Below are 24,984 nucleotides of genomic sequence, written 5' to 3' on the forward strand. Positions count from 1 at the left end.
AAAGGCAGGCCAACTCATGATGTACTCTGACATTTGACACCCTTTGGAGAAATTCATAACATGCCAAGTGCTGGAAACAAGACATGGCAAGTGGGCATGCCTGTAGCTCTGTGAGGGTGTTGGGCTCATCTCTGAGATGTCTGCCACTCCGGTGATGTGTCCTATGGGCCCTCTCTCCTGAAGATGCGTCACTGTGTGTATCCCCCTCATAATCTTATGAATTTTCTGATGCCATCACTGTTGCTTGTACCCTGAGTTTAATGCTACCTTCTGAATCCAATGAAACTGATGAATGCTCTGAAAATCTGTCACCAAGGGGACAATAAAACAGGGGAGTGTTAGGAGGGGAATGATGAAAAGGGGAATAGGGGTTTAAAGGAGAAATTTATCAGGGATTTGGGAGTGCTTGGGGTATGGTTTTGATGGGGTAGGGTTTGGGACATTTTGATCTATAAGAATAAAGGGGGCAAAAATGGATATGATTACAATGTAGGTAGGGTAACTATTAGGAAAACTTTCTCCAGGAGAATTTAGCTGATAGAGATAGGATAGGAGCATCTTTAGCAATCATGTTACTGTAGCAAAACCCTAGCTCTTTGCCCTTCTTTGTGTTATTTTTGTGTTTGCTTAATAAAAATTTTCCTTTGATTTCATAGTCACCAAAACATATTTTTCTTTGAGTTTAAGGATCAATGTTGAAAGGATCTATGGCCACCTCTGCAAATTTGAGAGCCATTTATGAAAATTTGGGAGATTCGGTGCTTTTTTAGGCTCATAGGCCTATGCGCTGCACGCTTTTCACAGTGCGTCGCACGCCGAGTATGTGCTGCGCCAGTGCAGTGTTAACACTGTGGCAGGGCTCCCAGTGCGTCGCGCGCCTTGAGTGCGCCGCGCCACCTTGTGTGTGCGCCGCGCACTGTCCAAAGACATTCCTTTGCTTGGAAAAATAGGGGAGAGGGATTTAGGGCATTTTTGGGTGTTTTCTTTAGGAGGCAAGGTGGAATAGAGGTGACTATGACGAGGAGTGAGGGGACAAGGGGGAGGGGAAACAAAACCTTGGTGGTGTCTTCGAATTTGCAACCCCGTTTATCATTTGCTTTGATGAGTATTTTCATGGATGACCAAGCATGCTTCGGATACCCTTCAACATCTTAGGAACACCAACCATTGACCAAATTTACAGAGAAGGGGTTTCATTAGAGCCTACCTCTTGCTTTGCTAGCCTTCAACCGGGATATAGAACGGATTTGCAAGTGTTTTTGAGCTCCCTAGCCCTGTGCGTCGTGCGCTAAGCTCAGTGCGTCGCATGCCTTGAGTGCATCGCGCCTTTGTCGATTTTTCACTTTGGGTTGGCTGCCGGTGCATCGCGCCCTGGTGTATGTGCCGCGCCACCTAGAAATCTGCCCTCCTTACTCGAATTCCTCCTCCTTAGCTCTCTTTTCTTCAACAATGCCTCTCTCAAGCTTTTCCTTATCACAATGACTTAGTTTTGGGTCAAAACAAATATATATAGGCTTTGAGAGAGTTGGGTTCAATTTTTTCTTCTTTGAAAACCCACTTTATAATGTTTAAGTTTTGCACTTTTTATTGACTTTAAAACACTCTGCTTTTTCCCTTTTTCTTTGAAATTTTGGCTCTCATGATAAAATTTTCGGCATTTCTTTGTGGGGACTGTGTGAATGGGCCTCTGGCTTTGAAATCCATGACTGCATCTGAAAATGTCAACTGTCGATTTTTGAAAAAATTTTCATAGTTGACCTTGTTTGACTTTTCTTCAAAACAGAGTTTTGAAGAAGAGTCGATGTCTCTTCAGGTGATGATGAAGCTTTCTGAACTGTAGCTGTATAAGATCTCCCTCTGGCCTGCATGACTTTGTTCTGGACATGTTTTTCAAAGGCCACATTGATGATTTCCTAGACCTAACAATAAAAATGACTCTGTCCTGTAATATGGCCAGACCTTGACTATCATGAAATTTCAGTGATTATGTACAAAGACCTGAGCCATCAGGGCCCAGAGATGAGGGGAAATGACCAACATGACTATCTCCGTCAGATCATGGCATGTCCCTAGCAAAATGCAGCTGAGTGGATGGAGTGGGACACCTAAATTTGAAATGCACAAAGAGCTTTGATCTCTGACGGAGGGCTGACCAGATCGACTCTAACACCTTCTTTATTAAATTTTTAAAATGGAAAATTTTAGGGTCTAAATTAGGTATATGGATTAATTTTTAGTGTTTTTCCATAAACAAAAATTAGCCCATCCAATATTTTATGATGACTAAAAATAAATAAATTAATTTTACAAAGATATTATTAAACATTTTACAGATTACACATTAAAAGTTAGCAAATTTTTCCAAAATTCTTAAGCTTAAAAATAAATTTCCATCCTTCAATTTTTCAATGTTTTCAACATAAAGAAAGATTAGAATTTCATTTAATCTCAAAATAAAAGACAATTGAAATTCTACAAAATAAGTTCCAATCTAAAAAAACCCAACAAATTAACAATTAATTATATTAAGTTACATTATAATTTTACCATTTAATTAATTTAAAATAATTTTTTTCCATTTTTCACAAATTTTCTCTTACGATCCTTTTAATTTAGAATATTTTTTACCATTTAAAAAAATAAAAATTTGACTTCGCCACTATATAAATATGATCGGTGATCATTCAAACCACACCATAGAAACCAAATTAAAAATATACACATTTTACTTCCAGAGACAGGATAAAATATGATATGTGGTCATTCAATCCAAACCAGAGAAACCAAATTTAGAATATACAAATTTTACTTCCCCAACCATGGGCATTTGCTACAAATATGATATGTGGTCATTCAATCCAACCAGAGAACCAAATTTAGAATATACAAATTTTACTTCCCCAATCATGGGCATTTGCTACAAATATGATATGTAGTCTTCCGAATCCAAATGAAAATAGAGAAACCAAATTTAAAGATACAAATTTTAGTTCTCAGACCAAGGCTATGATAGAAATATGATCTGGGGTCATCTGAACCATACCAGAGAAACCAAATTTAAAAGATACAAATTTTAGTTCCCGGACCAAATTTCAAAGATAGAAATATGATCTGGGGTCATTTGAATTTTGAATCATGCCAGAGAAACCGGATTTAAAATTTTACTTCCTATGATACATATATGATCATTTGAACCAAACCAGAGAAACTATAGATGACACTGGGCTCAGACTTTTGATGGACCATGGTTGAAAGGTAGTATTAAATTGAAGGTCGGCTACGACGGCCTGTCATGCAATGCTTAGCCACATCTTCGACCACACGCTTCACCAGTGCTACTTCATAGCTGCAATGCGCAGAGTTTATAAAAATCAACAAAATCCAAAAACAGAAGCAGAAACTGGTAAATATATAACATCAGCGCAGAGCTTTTAAAAATCAACAAAACCCAAAATAGAAGAAGAAGAAACCGATAAATATACAAGAGAGAGTTATGTACCCATTAAAATCTTCTGGGAGTGACCAGCCAGAGAGACGACAGATTGGAACAGAGCAGCTTTCCATTCATGGATTTCCTGCGGGCTGTATCTCCCACTCATCTCATGCTCTTTGAATGCTTGGGAAAATGGGCTCCCACTTTGGTTTGGATGGCGAACTTGGGCAGGAGTGACGTTGTAAAACAGAGGAATTGTTGGAAGAAACTAAATAATTCCAACTACCCACTACCATTGTTCAACAACGATTTAAATGCTGATTCTAGAAATCATTGAAAATATGCAAGCTTCTCCAGGAAGCCACCGACTGAACTAATCTCCAGAAACTTCTCTAGCTTGTATATATACATGTTAATTGATGAATAGACGCAAGTTTTGAGTTCAGTGATTGTGTGTTGATTTTATGAGTTGTGCTCCTCTGCTCTCTCTGTCATGGTATCAGAGCTGGGGGTGTGAGCTCAGTGAGTATTGGTGAGCCGTGAGCGAAGGTTGAGGGCTGAGTGTGTGAGCGTGCTGTGTGTGCAAGTAAAGCATTGAGAGTGTGCTGAGAAGTGTTGGTAAGAGAGGGCAAAAAAACCTACGTGAAAGGCATTGTGTGTAAGTTCTGTGCTGTGTGTTTTGAGTTGAGTGAAGAGCCCTGAATCACGCTGCCACCATTGAAAGAGCGCTGCAGATACTGGTGTCAGAAGTGGGATCGAAGGTCATGAGATCGTAGTCAGCTGGGAGCTTTCTCTGTATTGGTGTGGCTGCTGGGAGCTTTCTTTATATTGGTGTGGTAAGCATTCCGAAAAACTCTTAGTAAGTCGGATTTGCAAAAGCTCCATGCATTCTGTTAGCATGCAATTTGCAGCAATATTTTGTTCTCGATATAAATAAATTTTGTGTGAGTTAATCTTCATATATATCACATATATGGATCTACTAAGTCATAAGGCAAACCTGAAAATTATTTGATGGTATTTATAAAGATTAGCATCAAAGAACGATTTAGATCATTATGGTTCAAAACTTCTTGCAAATATTCATGTTGGGATAAACTGTCCAGTCAGCTAAATATCTGAAATCTGTTATGTTTATGCTCAATTAATTGGCGATTCTGTTAATGATGTTTGAAAAGCTGAAGATGGGTATAGCTGTGTGGACCTGTTTTTGGTGTTGGTGTTCCAATATTTGAAGTGGTATTCCAGTGAAAAAAAGAAAAAAAAGAAAACAACGTCTAGTTGATTATGGTCAATCTGTCTTTATTGACTTTGCTTTGAATCATTAGTGGATGTGATAAACAACAGAATAAGCGTCCAGAGCTATTTCTTGTCAGAAATTTGGTTTATCTTGACACTTTAATAAGGAAATATTGAAGTTGTGAAAGATAAAAATTTTTGGTGATTGGAGAAAGTTTCTCATCATGGCAAATTTGTTGCTTGATAATTATATGAATGAATCCACCAAACTTGATGGAGAAAATTATGTGAATTGGAAATTCAAGTTAATGACTATTTTAGAAGAAAATAATTTGTGGTCCATTGTAAGTGGGGATGAGCCCAAACCCACTGTTGCAGGTTCTATTCCAGATTGGGAGAGAAGGGAGACAAAAGCAAAGGTATTGTTGTGTATGTCGGTAAAGGACAACATTATTCCTCACATCAGAGATTGCAAGACATCAAAAGAAACATGGGATACGTTGAAGGGTTTGTATGAAACAACAAATACAAACCGAATCTTGTTTTTGAAGGCTAAGCTTTTATCTCTAAAAATGGAAGAAAATGAAAATATAAGCAATTTCATATCTCGTGTCAAAGATTTAAGTGATAAGTTAGGAGATATTGGTGAAAAGGTGTCCAATACTGACTTAGTCACCATCATATTAAATGGCTTAGTGCAAGATTATCAAATTTTTGTTTCAAGTCTTGCAGCTAGAGAGAAACACCCTTCATTTGATGAATTGACAGGAATTCTTCTACAAGAGGAGGAGAGGATGAAGAACTTTAATTTGGGCTCTAGCAGTTCATATTTGGCATTGGTGGCCAAGGGATAATATCCATACAGAGGCAAGCCATGGGACAAGAACAAAGGAGGCAAGTTTCAAGCAAAACAAAAAGGTATGATACAGTCTAAATTTCCAAAGTGAAATGATGAGTGTTATTATTGTGGAAAACCTGGGTATCATTCTAAAGATTGTTATAAAAGGAAATTTAATGAGTCTAGGCAAGGAAACAAAAGGCATAATGGAAATTTTGTGGACAAGGATATCAATGATGGATTTAAAAATCTTAAATTGTTTGTTTCTGATGCTGCATTGTCTGTGGAAAATGATGATAAGAATGCTTGGTTCGTTGATTATGATGCATCACTCCATATGTCTTGTAATAATGAGTGGTTTGATGAATATCATGAAAAAATTGAAGGAACATATGTTTGCCTAGGAGATAACAGATCACTTAAAGTTCAAGGTTATGGAGTAATAGGTGTGAATTTGCCTAATGGACAAGAGAAACAGATCCATAATGTGATGTATGTTCCTGATATCAAAAAGAATTTAATTTCTATTTCTACAATTACTGACCAAGATTTGAAGGTGGAATTTGTTAAATCACAGTGTGTAGTGAAAGACAAGTACAAAGTTATTGGAACCAGAGTTGGAGGCTTGTATAAGCTAGATGTGACCAAGAAAAGTCATCAAGCTTTGACATCTACAACAATGTCAACAATAGATTTATCGCATCAAAGGTATGGACATCTAAATCACAAAAATTTAATGCTACTTCAAAAGAACACTATGGTTGAAGGGCTTCCTGTCTTGAAGAATGATCATGTTGAATGTGAAGCATGTGTACTTGGCAAGTAACATAGGGAGGAATTTCCTATACATAAAGAAAAAAGGCAAAGGGAAATACTTGAATTAATTCATACTAATGTATGTGGACCTATGCGAACTAGATCTATTGGTGGAGCATGGTATTTTCTTATTTTTGTGGATGATAGATCTAGGTATACATGGGTTTATTTCATAAGAAAGAAGAGTGATGTTTTTGAGTGTTTTAAAGAATTTAAGAATATGGTAGAAAAACAAACTGGTAATTACATCAAAATTTTGAGATCTGATCAAGGGGGAGAATTCAAATCAAGAGAATTTAATGAATATTGTAAAAGCAATGGGATTCAACAACAATTTACAATGCCACATACACCTCAGCAAAATGGAGTTGCTGAGAGGAAAAACAGAACACTAGTTGAATGTGCGCATAGTATGCTTCAAGGTAAAAATATCTCTAATGTTTTTTGGGCTGAAGGCATTAATATTGTTGTTTATTTGAAAAATAGAAGTCCAACCAAAAGTTTAGAGCTTAAAACACCTTTTGAAGCATTTTATGGGTACAAACCAAAAGTGGGTCATTTAAGAGTTTTTGGCTGCAAAGCATATGCTCATATTCCTAAAGATGAAAGAAGAAAACTTGATGCAAAATTAATTAAGTGCATATTTATTGGTTATTGTGATAAACAGAAAGCATACAAGTTGTTTGATCCCAGTACTCATAGACTGCTTGCAAGTAGGGATGTGGTGTTTCATGAGAATGCAAATGAAGGTGATAAAATAAATAATACTAGTGTATGGCATGATATTGATGATTATGTCAAATTAGACACAAGTATTGAACAAGAACAGGAACAGGTACAAGATCAAGAACAAGTATCATCAAGCAGTCAAGACACTCCAAAGAGAGGAGAGGAGACTCTGCAAAGCAAAAAGAAAGATGAAAGCAGTAAAACTCCAAGAAGGTCATCACGTCAAAGTCAGGTACCTGTAAAGTATAAAGATTATGCATTAATGTCTCAGGTTATGAATTTTGTAGAACCTTCAAGCTATGATGAAGCTAAAGAATATGAAGAATGGAGAAATGCAATGAATGAAGAATATAACTCTATAATGAAGAATGACACATGGGAATTAACAGAATTGCCTAAAAACAAAGTTCCCATAGGATGCAAATGGCTTTATAAATCTAAATTTAATGCTGATGGAAGTATTGATAAATATAAAGCTAGATTGGTTGCCAAAGGATATTCACAAAAGGAGGGAATTGATTATGAAGATACTTTTGCACCTGTAGCTAAGTTGAACACAATTAGAATTATGATTGCATTAGCTACAAAATATAATTGGAAAATGCATCAGTTAGATGTCAAATCTGCATTTTTGAATGGTGAGTTAAAAGAAGAAGTTTATTTAGTTCAGCCTGAAGGGTTTTTAAAACAGGGACAGGATCATTTGGTTTGTAGGTTAAAGAAAGCTTTATATGGCTTGAAACAAGCACCAAGATCATGGTATGTGAAAATTGATTCTTTCTTTTATGAGAAGGGTTTTATGAGAAGCAAGAATGATCCTAACTTATACATCAAGGAAGATGAAGACAAGAATGTTGCTTTAATATTTGTATATGTTGATGATCTAATCATAACAGGAAATGCATGCAAGTTGATTGAAAAAATTAAAAATCAGTTATCACATGTATTTGAGATGAAGGATCTTGGTGAATTGCATTATTATCTAGGTCTTGAAGTTTGGAGGGAACCTGGTAAGACATTGATCACACAAAGCAAATATACAAGGGAAATCCTAAAAGTTTCAATATGATTGAATGCAAGGCAACATTTACTCCTTTAGAACAGAATGTCAAAATGTGCAGTGATGATGGAACTAAAGAGGTGAATGGAACTATGTATCGTCAACTGGTGGGAAGTCTGAACTATATCACCACTACCAGGCCCGACATAGCATATTCTGTCAGCATACTTAGTCAGTTCATGGCTAAGCCTTGTGAAAGCCATTGGAAAGCAGCAATGAAATTCCTTCGATATCTAAAAGGAACACTTAATTTTGGTATTATGTATACTGATGAATTTGATGTTGAATTGACAGGTTATTCTGATTCTGACTGGGTAGGAAATCCAGATGATAGGAAATCTACTACTGGATACGTGTTCAACATTGGTTCAGGACCAATATCATGGAGCAATAAGAAACAACCAACTGTTTCATTGTCATCCACTAAAGCTGAGTATAAATCATTATGCAGTGCAACCTGTGAAGCAATATGGTTTAGGAGGATACTTGAAGATGTTGGAGAAACACAACAAGCACCTTTAGTAATAAGATGTGACAATCAAAGCACTATTAAATTGGCAAACAATCCTATATATCATGCAAGGACAAAACATATTGAGACACAACATCATTTTGTAAGAGAAAAATTGCAATCAAAAGAAATTGACTTATCATATTGTAATACAAATGAAAATGTGGCTGACATATTCACCAAGCCTCTTGGAAAGGCTAAATTTGAAATGTGTAGAAATAAGTTGTACATTGTAGAAAACCCAAATTATGTTGTAAGCCTAGCCGAGACTTAGACTAGCAGGCATGACAATTAAGAGTATAGTGTCTTGTTTATTGTATGTAGTTGGAATTAAGGGGGAGTGTTGGAAGAAACTAAATAATTCCAACTACCCGCTACCATTGTTCAACAGCGATTTAAATGCTGATTCTAGAAATCGTTGAAAATAGGCAAGCTTCTCCAGGAAGCCACCGACTGAACTGATCTCCAGAAACTTCTCCAGCTTGTATATATACCTATTAATTGATGAATAGATGCAAGCCTTGAGTTCAGTGATTGTGTGTTGATTTTATGAGTTGTGCTCCTTTTCTCTCTCTGTTAGGAATGGCAATGGATGACGTGTTTACCTGCATCTCCAGTGCCATATGCGAGGCTTCCCTGAGACACCATGGTGATTGTGCATAGTTAGTGGAGAATATGGGCATTAGGATGCGACTATCCTCAATTGCATGCTGCAGGGTTGTAGAAATGTCGTCTCCCCTTTTCAGACTGTAGGTGTCAAGGAAGGCACGGAAGCCTGCATTTTTGAGGGCGTCGTAGAGATGGTCGACAAAACCTCTTCTCAAATCGGTCCCTCTGAAACTCAGAAAAATATCATATCTATATGCCATGTATCTCCTGAACTTCACATTGAAAAAGCTGATGCGTAAGCGAGAAGGAAACGGAGTCCAAAACACAATTAAGCTTGTTCAAACAGAGTCCAAAACACAATTTGTAATTTTTTTTTGTTTAAATTGTATTTTTAAATGTCATTCAAGTTACATGACATGTTAGCATATATTCATTTTAACCACGGATTTAACATGTGCTTAGGGATCAAATTTATTTAGGTACATATTTATTTTAGAGTGCAAAATAGAATGTGTAATTTGTTATTGTTTAAATTGTATTTTTAAAAGTCATGGGAGTTACATAACATGTGCATTGAACTTTTTTTTTTATTGATATATATTTGTCAATATTAATTTATATTAAAATATTTATTTCATAATCCACATTAAATATTTTATTCTATACAAAATTAAAATATTTTTCTTTAACATTTTTTTATATATAGATATATATGAAGTTGATATCAAGTGTTAAAAATATTACTCACTTACTATTTTTTTTACTTCTAATTACTTTACCATATGGACAACTAATTAAATATGCATAGTGTATTTTTATTATTATTATGGTTGACATTGCTTTTTTATTTAGAGAATATTTTATTTTTATTTGAAAATGAACAAACATACTTACACATCACCTTCACATTCGGTTATAGAATAAAACACTCGGCTCAATAAAAACAAAGGCAAATACCATGGGAAAATACCACAGTAAATACCATTGGCAGATTCTGTTCATTTTGACCATATCAAGAAAATGGAATATTACAAATCGTCCTTCCCCATTATTGCTTGCCCTCAATCAATCCACGTCTATCCATAACAGGCACATATCAATCCATGTCTATCCATAGCAGGCACATTTGTATACTGATATGAAGATCCGATACAAACGATTGTGCTACCCTATGTTTCCCTACTAAATGGACATGAATGAATCTTTTGATAGCTGGATCCCAAACAATTCTCCCAACAATCTTTCCATCAATAGATCCACCTGGATCCCAATGCTGCCTAAGTATTGGGATTCATCCAACACCTATCCAACACCTTTTGGGCTTCATCCAAATAGGGACAAAGGTGAATGGGGTGATTCCCTTCACATAACCTACATGGAAACTTAACTTTTCCCTTATTTCCTTGATCTTTACTGCTACTAGTTGATGGTGTGCCACCAACATGATCTTGAGAAGTTGATGACACAAGATGATGTGAACGGGAAGACCAATCTTCTAAGATCTAAGGAATATCAGGACAATTTTGAAGAACATGGTCTCTCGCACAAAGTTTGCATGGATATCGAACTTTGTGGGGCTTGACGGGCGGTTTCTCATCAGATGTTGCATTCAAAGCAATGGTTGCTTGGTTGTCCCTTTGCTGAATTTGTTGCTTCTTCTTCTTCTTCCCTTTCTTCTTCTTCTTAGCCACCTGGTTACTAGTATCAATACCTTCAGCAGGCAAAGAGGAAGAAGGGGAGGAAGAAACGAACAAGGAAGAAGGCAAAGGGTCAAGTTTAGGATCAACTGGAGGTTGATTTTATCCAGTTGGAGGAGTACTCGATTGCGGAGAAAACATGACATTTTGAACCAAAGAGTTTGAAAACAACCATATTGGCGAGCCAATGGTAAATCACAGAATGGACAATGTAGCCTTATAAGGAGCACCAATATTTCCAAAAGGAGGAAAAGGACTAGGATTCCCATCAAAAGGAATTCCTTGATTGGTGGACTCCGAATTTATCGCCATATGTCTCAACCTAAGATCAACTTAGGAGCGTGCGTGGAGGATGTTATCTGCAGTCAATTAATTTTTACGACTTTGGAACACAACTCCGCTTTTTCATTTTTAAAGAGTCGAGAAGAAACAAAAGATGACTCTAGTCACCTTCGATTTTTAATGAGCCTGAAGGGACAAGTTCTCAGATGATCCTTTTACTTTTAAAGAGTCGAAAAGGAACGAAAGTGACTGCTCTGGAGATTCTAGACAAGAGGGCTTACCAAACAAATCACAAAACTGCAATATACACCTTGGTGATAAATGAAAGAGAAATTACCAAGGACTTTACGTAGGGCAGTTAATCTTCTCGAATGCTGTGTTCGGTGCGTTGCGATCAGTAAGGTGGCAAACTCAGCTTCCTAGGGACAAAGGATTTCAACCTATTGGGTTCTCCCACTATATACTCGATGGTACAGGGAACACAAGTCTGTACTAGCACTTATCGAATCAAAGAGGAGGAATCACCCAACCTTCAATGAAAATGACAGCCACTAGGTTTAAAGACGTCGGAACACGTCTCTAGTCTAAACCTCTAGATGTTTGTGTTAAGTTCCAATGCATTATTAGATTAATTGATGTAAATTTTAGGTTGATCTTGCTTAAAATTTTCCTTTGAAGGTTCACCACGAGATGTTTTTTGAAATTCCTAAGAATGTAACTAAAATGAGAAGCACTCTTTCCATTTAATTTTAGCAATAAAAATCCTAGCTATGAGGGATAGAACATACAAGTACTTTTTGAACAAGAAACAAAGAGCACAAACTAATGCAATTCCCTAAACCATAACTTCTAAGCACACAAACTCAAACTTTAAAATGCAATTACATGTATTTCTTTTTCTTTTTAGTTCTCCTTAATGTGAATTATGCATTAAGATAAACTAATACACAAACGATTCAAAAGAACTTTTCACAAAAATGTCGATTTATGAAAATTTCTCTTAAAGGTGAAGGAAGACTAAACGACACTTTCAACTTTAATGAAACGAAGATTTCGACACTTTAAACGAAAATATGAATCAGATGCACAAATAGACCAATCGATTATTTATGAAGGAAGACTTTATGACACTTCATTTTAACAAAACAATCGATCGAACCTACTTTTCGACAACGGAATGTAAATGATAAAACAAATACATAAAAAAACATTTAACAATCCAGTCTAAATCAAGTTGAAATAAGCAAACAATGGTTGTTTTCAGAGACAAGACCTCATCTATATCCAACAGGCAATTTAAGCAACTGAAAATTGACTAAAGGTTTCAGCTCCTAGATGGGAAAACTGATCCTAAAGAGATCAGCATAGGCCAGAGTGAGGGACAGTGCGATGCATCTCACTGAGTCTCATGCAGAGGGTGCAATACAGTGCACTGTGTCAGTTACAAAGGTGCGTTGATTACAGAATGACAATTTTATACTCAAAACGGACTTAATTTTCACTGAATTGAACTTGAATTCGATGAATAGCAGAGGGTACAGTATGTCAAAGTGTTTTAAGAGACTGATAAGCTAATATAAGTGATAGGATCGTTCCCCAGCAGGTCACCATTTTTTTATGGGAAAATTTAGTGTTTCTTCAAACGACTAACCCCTAGACCTAGTAGCGAATCTAGAACAACAATTAAAGTAATTCCATTGCTTTTCCTATAGCTAACAGATAAAAGAAAGAGGAACAAAAGAACCAATCTGTATCTCTCACTCGATCCTTCTTCCCTTTGACCACTTTCACCACTCTCTTTCGTACTTAACTCGTTTGGAAGGTACTTGCACACAAGCCGAGATAGAAAACCATCAAAGCACACATATCGATCTATTAACTAAACATATTATAGAATCGAAAGTACAATATACATCATATAACACATGAATGGGAAAAAGCATAGAACTCTTTATTAATAGAAGGAAAGTTTACAACCCATGTAGAAGCATGTCCAATTCAGTGTCATCCTTCCAGCTTCAAACCCTTCTCTCCTCATGAAACAACAATTTGACATGATAACATTACTCTCTCTATTAATCTCATCCAAACAGCATTTCCTTAGCTCAAGAAATTTCAACCTCCCCAAGCCTTTGAATGCTTGGTTAATTTATAGCTGAATGGAGGAGGTTAAGCCATTAATGGCCCTCATGAATGCTCTACTAAAATTGGGAAGTGGTTCCATGGACGAAGGGATAATGGATTAAGGTTCATTCATCTCCTTCCTCATCCAAAAGTGAGCTCAATCCATCTAGAAACTTCCAAAAGCATCCATTGGATGAGGAATCCAATGGATTCATTTAAAAAATTCAATGAATCTCGCTCAGCGCAGGTGAAACAAGGGTTAGGTGTGATGCATAGCACCCAGATAGTGTAGTTCCTGCAATGCATTGCAGGCTGATAGAAGGCTCCCTGCGCTGATCTCCCTAGGGACATTTTTTGGATGAATAGTGACATGAAACTCTTGGGAGGCGAGCATGATGTAGGTTGACTTCATTAGGGAATGAAAACAACTGAATTAGGGGTTGATGGACCCTAATAATATGGATCTGGAAGCTGGAGTTGATGTGCCCAAATTGACCTGTAACACATATACATGCGTAAATGAAGTAAAGTATCAATTCTTATACTATTAAACAATGATAAAACATGAGATAGGTATGTGTAAGAGAGAAAGCAGGGTGTTGTATATGGAATTACCCTAAAAGGTATAGGATTATTTGTACAATGATGACTTGTTAATAGCTACAAGACCCTTTTCTTAATTCGCAAAAAGAAGAAGAATCTATTTTGATACATAAGACTGATATTCATAGAGATGTCTTATGTTAAACATTTAGTATAGATTTCTAAGGATGGAGACAAGTATGAGAAATGGGTAAAATATATTATTGGTGCCTAGGTTTACAAGTAATATTTAATTGTTACACTAGATACATTTGGAAGTAATCACTTGACTGGTATAAACTACATCCTTGCACATATACTAGTTGTTGACCAAGAAACTTGCTGAGAGAGTTAATGAATGAAATACTTAATGCTAAAAATAAACTTTTGAATCCTAACAAAAGAGTAATCTGACCTGTGTATGGGAAGCAAGCTGAAAAGGAAAGGAGGCTATAGTGACAATGTAAGAAACTCAAAATAATAAGTGCGTTGAATGTTAAAAAAACAGAGAATTTACACAAAATAAATTGTATATCAAAATTAGAAGAGAGAATAAAGGAACTGAGAACCTGTAATACATAAAGCAAAATATATGGTGTATTGGTATAATTGAGGAAACCGTCTAAGCATATTTAATGATAATTTTTGTCAAATTTGAATGGAGATATAGAACACTTATGATTAAAAAATATATGTATAAATATGTGGCATTCGGGGTTATCTTAGATGAGTGGTAATAATGGTTGGAATGATTTTCACAAAATTAGGCACTAGCAAGTGATATGATATATATCAACAATGATAACAATATACAATGAATAGAGTACACATCGTTATACCTATAAGATAACAATGAAAGCTAAAAAATCCTATATGTCAATAATACAACTCAGGTATAAATAATTCCAATGTAGTAATAAGCATCTGGTATGAGTAAGCTTGGATTTTATGACTGACAATTTAAAAAAAAACTTGTAAAGGAAATTAATAAACTTTCTCATTGGGAAGTATCTTCATGAAGGGAGCCACAAAAAGGCTGGTTACAATAGTAGAATAATTGGCAAAAATCATCAGCATGGAGGACTGTATATAAGTTAATACCATTTGGTAACATTTTAAAATTGTAGGGTTTCTTGTGTGTAGCGAGATACTTTGGTTTATTATAGCTATTAGTGTTGGAATAAGGAATTACTCAAAGTGGGGTGAATCAATAATAGTGATATTCTTAAAACTTTTTGTTGAATATGATTTTAGTTCTTTCCTCTATTGTTTGTTACTTATGAGAGAATTCATTCATAAAGAAAGTGAGCAGCAAGCTTAAGCATTCATATGTTCATACAATCTATAACATGAGTAGCACATACATATTGACACCGATGTTTTCACGTGGAAACCCAAAGGGAAAAATCACCAATTTGTTGTTGTTTATGATGTAAATTAAGAACCTACTTAATTACATCAGTTTTTTTGGGAGAACCCATACACAGGAGGCACCAAACCCCTTAGGTTAGCAAGAACCTACTTTGCAAAAGATACCAACCTCTTCTGAATCTAGGCCACCACCTGCTCTTTCCACTGTTCTAGATTTCATACAATTTTCAAACTAAAAACAGAGGCATATACAACTATGGAAAAATTACCAATCTGGTTGGTTGTAGAAACAACTTCTGCTCTTGGTTCTCTATTATTTCATAGACTCCTTTAGTCTTACAAAATAACACTTGAACCTATGTTCACAAAAAAAATATCCTCAACCCTCTGTATTTTCTCACACATGCTCTCTGCTTCACACCATTCAGTTATTCTCTTGCACTCCTTTCACAACACATTCTGTGCTCACACTACTCAGATTTTCAACAACACACTCTTACCCAATTTGCTTGATGGAAATCAATGGTTTTGATCCTCTACTGCACACTGCACAATGCTCTCTCTACTTCCTTTTTGCACACTGCCCAAGTGTACCTTTGTATGGGTCCTCCTGCTACTGTTGTGTTTGATGGTTGAATTATGCCATGGCATTAAACATAAGGATGAGATTTTGAGTTCTTCACTGACTCCTTATGTAGTCCTCGATACTGAGAATTTAATCCTAGTCTTCCTAAACACTTTACCATGACTTCTCATGCTTATTCTTTGCTTCACAGAGCTTGAAAGTGCTAAGGAATGGCCACTCTATTCCTTATTTAAATATACAAGATGTGCAGAGGAAGTAGGAGATGGATTTATCCATCTCATCAATTCTTCTCTATGGACCATTCACATCGTTGCCTTATCTCAACGCTTTCTGCAGATACCACTGACTACATAGAATATCTCTATTGATTTTCATTTAATCTCAAGTTGCCAACCCATTCATCCTTTTAATTCTTTGTACTATTACCTCAAAGCCACAACATATTGTAACTCATATAAAAGGAAAGTTAGAAATCACATAGTTCTGATACATTTAGTCCTTTGGAACTTAGTCCTTAGTTCCTTTGGTCTCCACCCGACTATGTGCTAGTTAATTTCAGAGCCCCTGCATATCGTAACTTTTATTGAACAACCCTTACAAAATTTCAAAGTCTCGATTGTGTTTATATCCCTCTGCTTAGCCTTTTATCACATTTCCATCATAGTACTGGGTGTCGTGACTGATGGCATAACACTTAAGTGCTAAGCCTCATTTATGCCCTTTGTTCTCTAAACATCCATGACCAAGTGCCAATCTTACATCATAGCCACTTTCATCGTAACCTGTTTCAAATTCCATTTGAACAGAAGTTACGAGGTCGTCAAACTCCGATATGTTGACCTTTGTGATGACAACATGCTTTCTTCATCTCTCCACATGGCACCTCCTAATTGGTGACACGTGTCACCTTGATTTTCCCCATTAGGTCACCGAAAATGCAAAAACAAGCTGCCACGTGACTACCATACTGGCATGTCATGCTGACATCATTTTCCACTTCAGCTCTTAAGGACCAATTGGTTGCGACCATGTGTTTATTAGGAGGAGAGAAAAAGAGCCTCCTTGGTCCCTGGTCCTAAATCGAATTCCTTTGTATTTATTTTCCTTTGCGAACCTCTGTGCTTCCAAGAAATTACAATCTGTAAGGACTTACAAGGTTTTGATATTCTGATGGCCTAATCCTCTGATATAGCATGCTTCGAGGTTCCGATATTTTAATGGCCTCGTCCTCAGATATAGCCTTCTTCGAGGTTTCGATAAGTCTCCTGCTATGAGGTTCTGATCCAACCTTTGCTCTGAGGTTCCGATCCGACCTTTTCTCTGAGGTTCCAATGTTCTTTAATCTCCTATAAATCCTGCTCTGAGAGTGCGATCAGTCCTCTGCTTTGAGGTTTTGATATCTGGTTTCCTCTTGAGGACTTCAAGCTCCTTACTACGACAATGAAGAACTTTTGATTTCGATGGCCATTTTTAGATTTCCATATACTGTTGGAAATCTCGTTCATAGTACATTTTGTTGGAGATGGTCTAATGTAGTCTTTGAGCCCATTTGTAACCTAAAAAATATCTCTAAACCTGAAAGATGATGTGAAGAACCTGGACCCCCGATTGAACATATTCATAATTGTATGGCTTTTCCAATAAGATTTCTACTATGGTGATTCTCTACCAGAAGCCTGAAACTACCATAGGATTCCTCCCGAGCCTGGACTACCAATCACTATAGTCATCATTTTATAGCTTTTAATAAGCCTCCTACTATGGTCATTCTCTACCAGAAACGTACAACTACCATATGATCACCAATGCTAATTTGGTTGACATCAATGCCAACACACTCACAACCACTAGCCATCCAGACAATGCCAACTGTCCAACCATATCCCCCTTTGGCATTGATGGCAACACCATAAGACCCCCCTGAAGCTAGGCATGGTTCTTTTTTTATGCCCCAATAATCTTCTCCCCGTTTGGCATCAATGATAAAGGATATGCTTGAATACTCCCCCTAAACCACTGCATCCTACTCTTCCATTGATCCTACATGTTGAGTAGTTTCCAACACCCACCGAAATGGAGTCATTTGGAAGGAGGAGTCACAACTCCTATCTACTGCTTGAGATATTCAAAGGGTTCTCTTTCCAGTGGCTATTAAATATATCTGCAAGTTGGTATTTAGTGGCCACATATTCAAGTCTCACAACATTGGCTACAATTTGTTCCCTTAAGAAATGGAACTTTATAGGAATATGCTTAGCCTTTGAATGCATGAATGGATTGTTAGAGATAATAATGGAACTTGTATTATCACACATAATTAGAATAGGATCAGTCAACTCTACCTAAATATATTTTAGAGTCTACTTCATGCTTATAATTTTCATGCAATATGTAGCAACAAAAATATACTCTGCTTCAATAGTCAATAAAGAAATGGAGGCTTGTTTATTGTTGACCCATGACACCAAGAATTAACCTAAGAATAAAGTTGCACCTGAGGTGCTCTTCCTTTCATCAAGACTACCAGCCCAATCGACACTAGTGTAGGCCTTCAACTTAAATTATTTTCTCTTAGCATACCATAGTCCATATTTTGTTGTTCCTTGAAGATATTTAAAAATCCTTTTGACAACAACGACATGAATTTCACAAGGGAAGGCCCTAAATTTGGCCACAATACCCACAACTTGCATGATCTCAAGCATTGAAGTTGTAAGATATAACAAGATTCCTATCATGGATCTATATTCAGTTTGATTTACCAGTGGTGTCTCATCTTCTTTGAGCAATTTGCAAACTATAACCATGGGTGTGCTAATTGGCTTGCACTCTTTCGGCCTGAACCTTTTCAGAGTTTCTCCAAGTTACTTGGATTGGGAGATAAACACTCCATTTTCAGACTGAGATATTTTCAATCCAAGGAAGAAATACAACTCTATGATCATGGACATTTTAAACTCTATCTACATACATTTTGCGAAGTGATGCCCCAATTGTTCCATGTCATTGACAAATATTATGTCATCCACATATACTACTACAATTAGTAGATGGTCGCCTTGAGTTTTTATGTATAAATTGTTGGCAAAAATACCTTTCTTAAAGCCTTCTTGCTAAAGGTATCTATCTAGCCTTTCATACCAAGCTTTGGCAGCTTGTTTGAGTCCATACATGGCATTTTTTAGTTTGCATACAAACCCTTCATCTGTGGTGAGCATAAATCCTTCTAGCTTCTCAATGTAAACTTCTTCTTCCAGATATCCATTGAGAAATTAAGACTTCACATCCATTTGATATAACTTGATGTTTTTATGACTGGAAAGGGCAAGAAAATTTCTGATAGCTTCTAGTCTCACTAATGATGCAAATGTTTCCTCAAAATATACCCCTTCTGTTTGGTCATACCCTTTGCAGACCAATCGAGCCTTGTTCCTCACTACTTGACCCTTCTCATTCAACTTGTATTTGAAAACCCAGTTGGTCCTGATGACATTTTTATTTCTAGGTCTTCGAACAAGTTCCCGAGTATCATTCTTTTCAATTTGGTCAAGTTCTTCATTCATAGATTTTGCCCAGAACTTGTCCTCACTTTCTTGGCTGATATTCTTGGGTTCAATATGTGATAGTAGAACCATATTTGCACAAATTGAACTGCCAAGTATCTGATTCTTCAAGTATCTGACTCTCATGATGTTCTTTTTGTACATACCTGGAAGGTGTTTTTGGCCTTGGAGTTGTGCTTGTTTCCTTGCCTTCAGTATCTCAATTTATTTCATCTTGATCTGAGGAACTCATTTCTGGATTTACTTCACCATTTGAGTTCGTGTTTCTTTTAGAGGACTCAAGTTGTGAATCTATTTCATCTACTATCACATCAATGCAATCCTCGATCTTCTTTTTTTGCTTGTTGTAACACTTATATCCTTTACTTCGAGTGGAGTACCCATCTAATATTCCCTCATCAGTGCAAGAGTCAAACTTTCCATGATTATGATCATTTATTTTGATGAAGCACTTGCTCCCAAACACCTTGAGGTGTTTAACTGATGCAAGTCTTCCCTTCCACAACTCATAGGGGGTTATATTACTTTTAGGCCTGAGTTGAGTTCTGTTTGATAGATACATTTTTTTCTAGGTTGCTTCTCCCCAGAAGATGTAAGACACATCTTCTTCATCCAACATTTCTCTGGCCATTTCTTGGATTGTTTTGTTATTTCTCTTCACTACTTCATTATGATGTGGAGTTCTACCCATTGAATACTGCCTCCTGATGTTGTGCTCCTCACAGAATTATTCAAACTCTTTTGAAGTGTATTCTCCTCCTTTGTCTGATATTAAGCATTTCATCTTTAGATATTTCTCATTTCGAAATTGAGCTTTAAATTTTTTTAAATGTTTAAATGCTTTTGATTTTTCCCTTAAGAGAATAATCGATGTGGCCATGGTAAAATCATTAGTGAGCAACATAAAGTACCTCTCTCCTCCTAGGGTTTTTTCTTTGTTTGGGAAACATATATCTGCGTGAATTAGCTCCAGTGGTCTAAACGAAGAGAAATGTTTTGACTTGAAGTGAGTCTTGGTCTATTTACCAAATTGACATGACTTGAAAATTGAGTTCTGATGTCTTGACAGTCTCGACAAACCTCTCATAACTCCAAGTTTTTTGACTCTTATCAAACTATCAAAATTCATATGGCCAAGTCTCTTGTTCCATACCCGTGCTTCATTTTCCTTGCTTAAATAACAAATTACAATGGGGTCATCAAACACTTATACATTATTATGCTTTCTGATTACTTTTACTACTAGCTTTCCATCCTTCATATTGCAGATCTCACAATCCTTGGATCGAAAGGTCACATCATAGCCATTATCATACATCTGGCTCACACTAAGAAAGTTGTGCTTGAGACCTTCAACATACAAGACATTTTGTGCCTTTGTGTTTTGATCAAGGCTGACTATGTCTTTACCCTTAATTCTTGTTGGAGCTTGGAAAAAATGTTACCCACATACCATCTGTTCTCTTGATTATGGGCTGATAGAGTGAGTCCAAAATGCATGCTCTTTTCAGTCTTTCATTTCCATCTCCCCTTATCCTTTTGGATATCTAACTGTCTAATATTTTGGAACTTAGATAGGTATTCAATCCTTCTTATGTACTCACTAGATTTGTGCCCAAAATTATTACATTTGAAGCATTCAACTTCTCTTAAGAGGGGAGAGAAGACATTTCGATCTGTGAGAGGAGAGTTTTGAGATATACAATTTGATACTTATTATATCTAGGATTTTCATCTTTTTCAAGTTTGATCCTTCTACAATCAACAAAATTATGTCCAAAAATATGAAACTTATAACAATGAACATAAAATAAATAGGCATTCCTATTATTGGAAGTCTTATGTGTTTGTGCATGAAAGTACCTTGGTTGTCTAGCTGATTGATTATTTATCCATTGATGATCTCCTCTTTGTCCTATTTCTCTTTTGTCTTCATTAATTCTTTCTTGATGCTTATTTTCATAGCTCTGCAGTTCTTCAAATCCTGCAGACCTGAATTTTATCTTCCCCATAAAAGATTCCCATGTCTTTGAATATCCTAGACCCATTTTGATTCCTGAGGGCCTTTGGCTATTTAGAATCTGATCTAGTTTCCTTGTGTCTTCTACAAATTTATCATTTAGAACCCTCAGTATTTATTCCCTCAAGATCCATTCTTAGAGAGACAACCTCTGCATCAAGAATCTGATAGTTCTCTTCCCATTCATTGATCAAATCTTGAAGAACCTCTTCCTTTCATTTCGATTCTTCTAGTTTAACTTTCAAGGACAAAATTTCATCTTTACATGTTCTTGAGATCATTTCCTTCCTTATCTTGAGCACCTTCTGTTTTAATTTCTTCTTCTCTTCTTCTAGTTTCTCACATGTTCCTTGTTTTTCTTCTAGTATAAGCACTAAACTATATTTTCTTTTAATATCTTCCTGAAGTTTTTCTTTTTCATAAACAAACTCATCATTATCAGAGTTATGCATACCTTCTTATGCATGTTGTAATTGTTCCTTCAGCTGATTATTCTTTCTCATTGCTTTCTTTAACTCATCCAGAACACTGATGAGTTCCCCTTCACGGTCCACTACTACTTCTTCTTCCTCTTCAAAGTCAATAATACTTTGTTTCTTGGAGTCTTTTCCAAAATACATAAGTAAATACTTATCTAAATCATTCTTCGAATAATTTTCGTTGTCTGACTCTGTTGTGTAGGTTTTAACCCCGTACAGAAATTACCTACATACGAATTCTAAATCACAGAAAAATAAACAATGTGAGTGCATAACACATAAAACACATATACACAGATATTTTCCCCTGGATCCCAAAACCGGGACTACTAGCTTGATTTTTCATTATATTCCTTTCAATGTTACAATACATATTTATACATGCCGAAGCATCCAATACCATGGACCGAAAACCATCGTGTCCAAAACCAAGGACCAAAAAACCATAGGTAGGTTCGCCCAACCTAATATAGCGTCCAAAAAAAAAATTTCTCAGGGCGCTGCCCCAGACCCCGTAGAGGGGGGCTACCCACCCCCCTCAAACCCCCTGGACAGGGGGGTCTGCCGCCCCCCCGCTGTGCAATCCTGCATATTAAACCTCTGCAGTATTGTCTCGACATACTTCCTCTGGTTTAATCAGAGCTTCCTCTTTGCAGGATCTCTTTTAATTTCCATGCCCAAAATATAGTTTGCAGCACCAAGATCTTTCATGTTGAATTTGGAGGACAATTGGGTCTTCAAGTCCTGGATAATTTCTTTTTCATTTCCAACCAGCAACATATCATCCACATACAAGACTAGATAAATAACACGGTCACCAATTAATTTAAAATACACACGGTGATCTACTTTGCTTCTGGTGAAGCCAAGTCGTCGTATAAATGTATCAAATTTCTGATACCACATCCTTGGTGACTGTTTTAACCCATACAAAGACTTATTTAACTTGCATACCAGTTCTTTCTTACCCTTCACCGCAAAGCCTTCAGGTTGCTTCATGTAGATTTCCTCTTCCAAATCCCCATGAAGAAATGATGTCTTCACATCCATCTGCTCTACCTCAAAATCAAAAGCAGCAGCAACAGATAAAAGTAACCTAATAGAAGTTACCTTGACAACAGGAGAAAAAATATCACCAAAATCAATTCCCGACACCTGGGAATAACCTTTTGCTACGAACTGAGCTTTGTATTTCTCCACCTTCCCTTCTAGATTTTTCTTCTTTTTAAACACCCATTTGCTGCCAATGGGTTTCCTTCCAGCCGGAAACTCCACCAGATCCCAAGCCTCATTTTTGTGCAAAGATGCCATTTCGTCAACCATGGCCTCTTTCCAGAGTTTTCCATCCTCTGAATCTACTGCTTCCTTCACAGTTCTGGGATCATCATCAGTAACAGACAAAGCAAAATTTGAACAGAAAGCAGAAGGACTATACCTTTTTGGCTGCCTTCTTTCTCAAACTGATCTTCTCATAGCCAGAGTTTGTGGCTCTTCATCTTCTGATTCCTCCTCTGCTGCAGAGTCTGATTCTTCCTCCTTTAGCTCAAACTCTATCTTCTCAGGTTCCTTTGGTTGGACTTCATGTTTAATAACATCTTTTACCTCTCTGAACACCACATCTTGGCTGTACACAACCTTCCGTGTGACTGGGTTCCAAAGCTTATAACCCTTTAAACCATCCGTATACCCAATAAAGATGCACTTTTCAGATTTACTATCCATATTGGTTCGTTTCTGTTTTGGAACATGTACATATGCATCACATCCAAATACTCTCAGATGTGAAAGAGAGGGTTTCTTACCAGTCCATACTTCTTATGGAGTCTTATCCTCCAATGCTGATGAAGGTGACCTATTGACCAAGTAACATGTAGTATCCACCGCCTCTGCCCAGAATTCCTGTCCTAATCCAATACCATTGAGCATGCTTCCTGCCCTTTCCATCAATGTCTTGTTCATCCTTTCTGCGACTCCATTTTGCTGAGGTGTATATGGAGTAGTCTTTTGTCGTGCTATACCACACTTCTTACAGAATTCTTCAAATTCCTTGCTGCAAAACACTCCACCATTATCTGTCCTCAACACCTTTATCTTCTTCTCTGTCTGATTTTCCACCAGAGCCTTAAATTCTTTAAACCTGTCAAAGACTTCAGATTTCTTCTTAAGGAAATATATCCATGTATTCCTTGAGAAGTCATCTATAAATGATACATAGTACATAGACTTACCCAGTGATGGAACCTTCACAGGTCCAAACACATCACTGTGCACAAGCTCTAATATCTGTTTCGCCCTCTTACCACCAGAGGGGAAACTCACCCGATTCTGCTTCCCATATACACAATTTTCATAGAAATCAAAATCCAGAGAGCTATTACTCATACCTTCTACCATACCTTTACCATGAAGTATTCGAAGGCCCTTCTCTCCAATATATCCAAGCCTTTGATGCCAAAGCATGGTCTTCTCTCCAGAGACCACTAGATTTTCAGCTCCAATTTCAGGAACCACAGAACTGTTGCATCCATCAAAAATAGTGCTACCTTGCAGCTTGTACAGAGTTCCAGTTCGAACTCCCCGCATCAATACCAGTGCTCCCTGAACCATCTTGCAGGTATCCTTCTCGAACACTGTTTTTACACCTGCATCATCCAACTTGCTTACAGAAATCAGATTTCTGGCCAATGCAGGAATATGCAGAACACCCGGAAGTGTTCTAACCCTTCCACCTTGCAACTTCAACTTTACTTTTCCACGACCAATGATTCTAGCCTTCCTATCATCTCCTAAGAAGACATCACCACCATCATATTTCTCATACTCACAGAACCACTCTCTATGGGGAGTGAAGTGAAACGATGCACCTGAGTCAATCAACCATGCCTCATGATCTACATGTGTACTTGAAGAAGCCAAGTACACATCCCCACCCTCATCTGAGGTGGTTTTCGCCTCTGTAGAAGGAGCATCATCAGACCCTTTCCTTTATCAGGAGCTTTAGATTCATAGTCCCTTTTGAAGTGCCCTTCCTTTCCGCATTTCCAA

The sequence above is a fragment of the Pinus tabuliformis genome, chromosome 7 (assembly GCF_031772625.1).
Source record: "Pinus tabuliformis cultivar Carrire ecotype Pingquan chromosome 7, CPIR1, whole genome shotgun sequence".
Lineage (NCBI taxonomy): Eukaryota > Viridiplantae > Streptophyta > Pinopsida > Pinales > Pinaceae > Pinus > Pinus tabuliformis.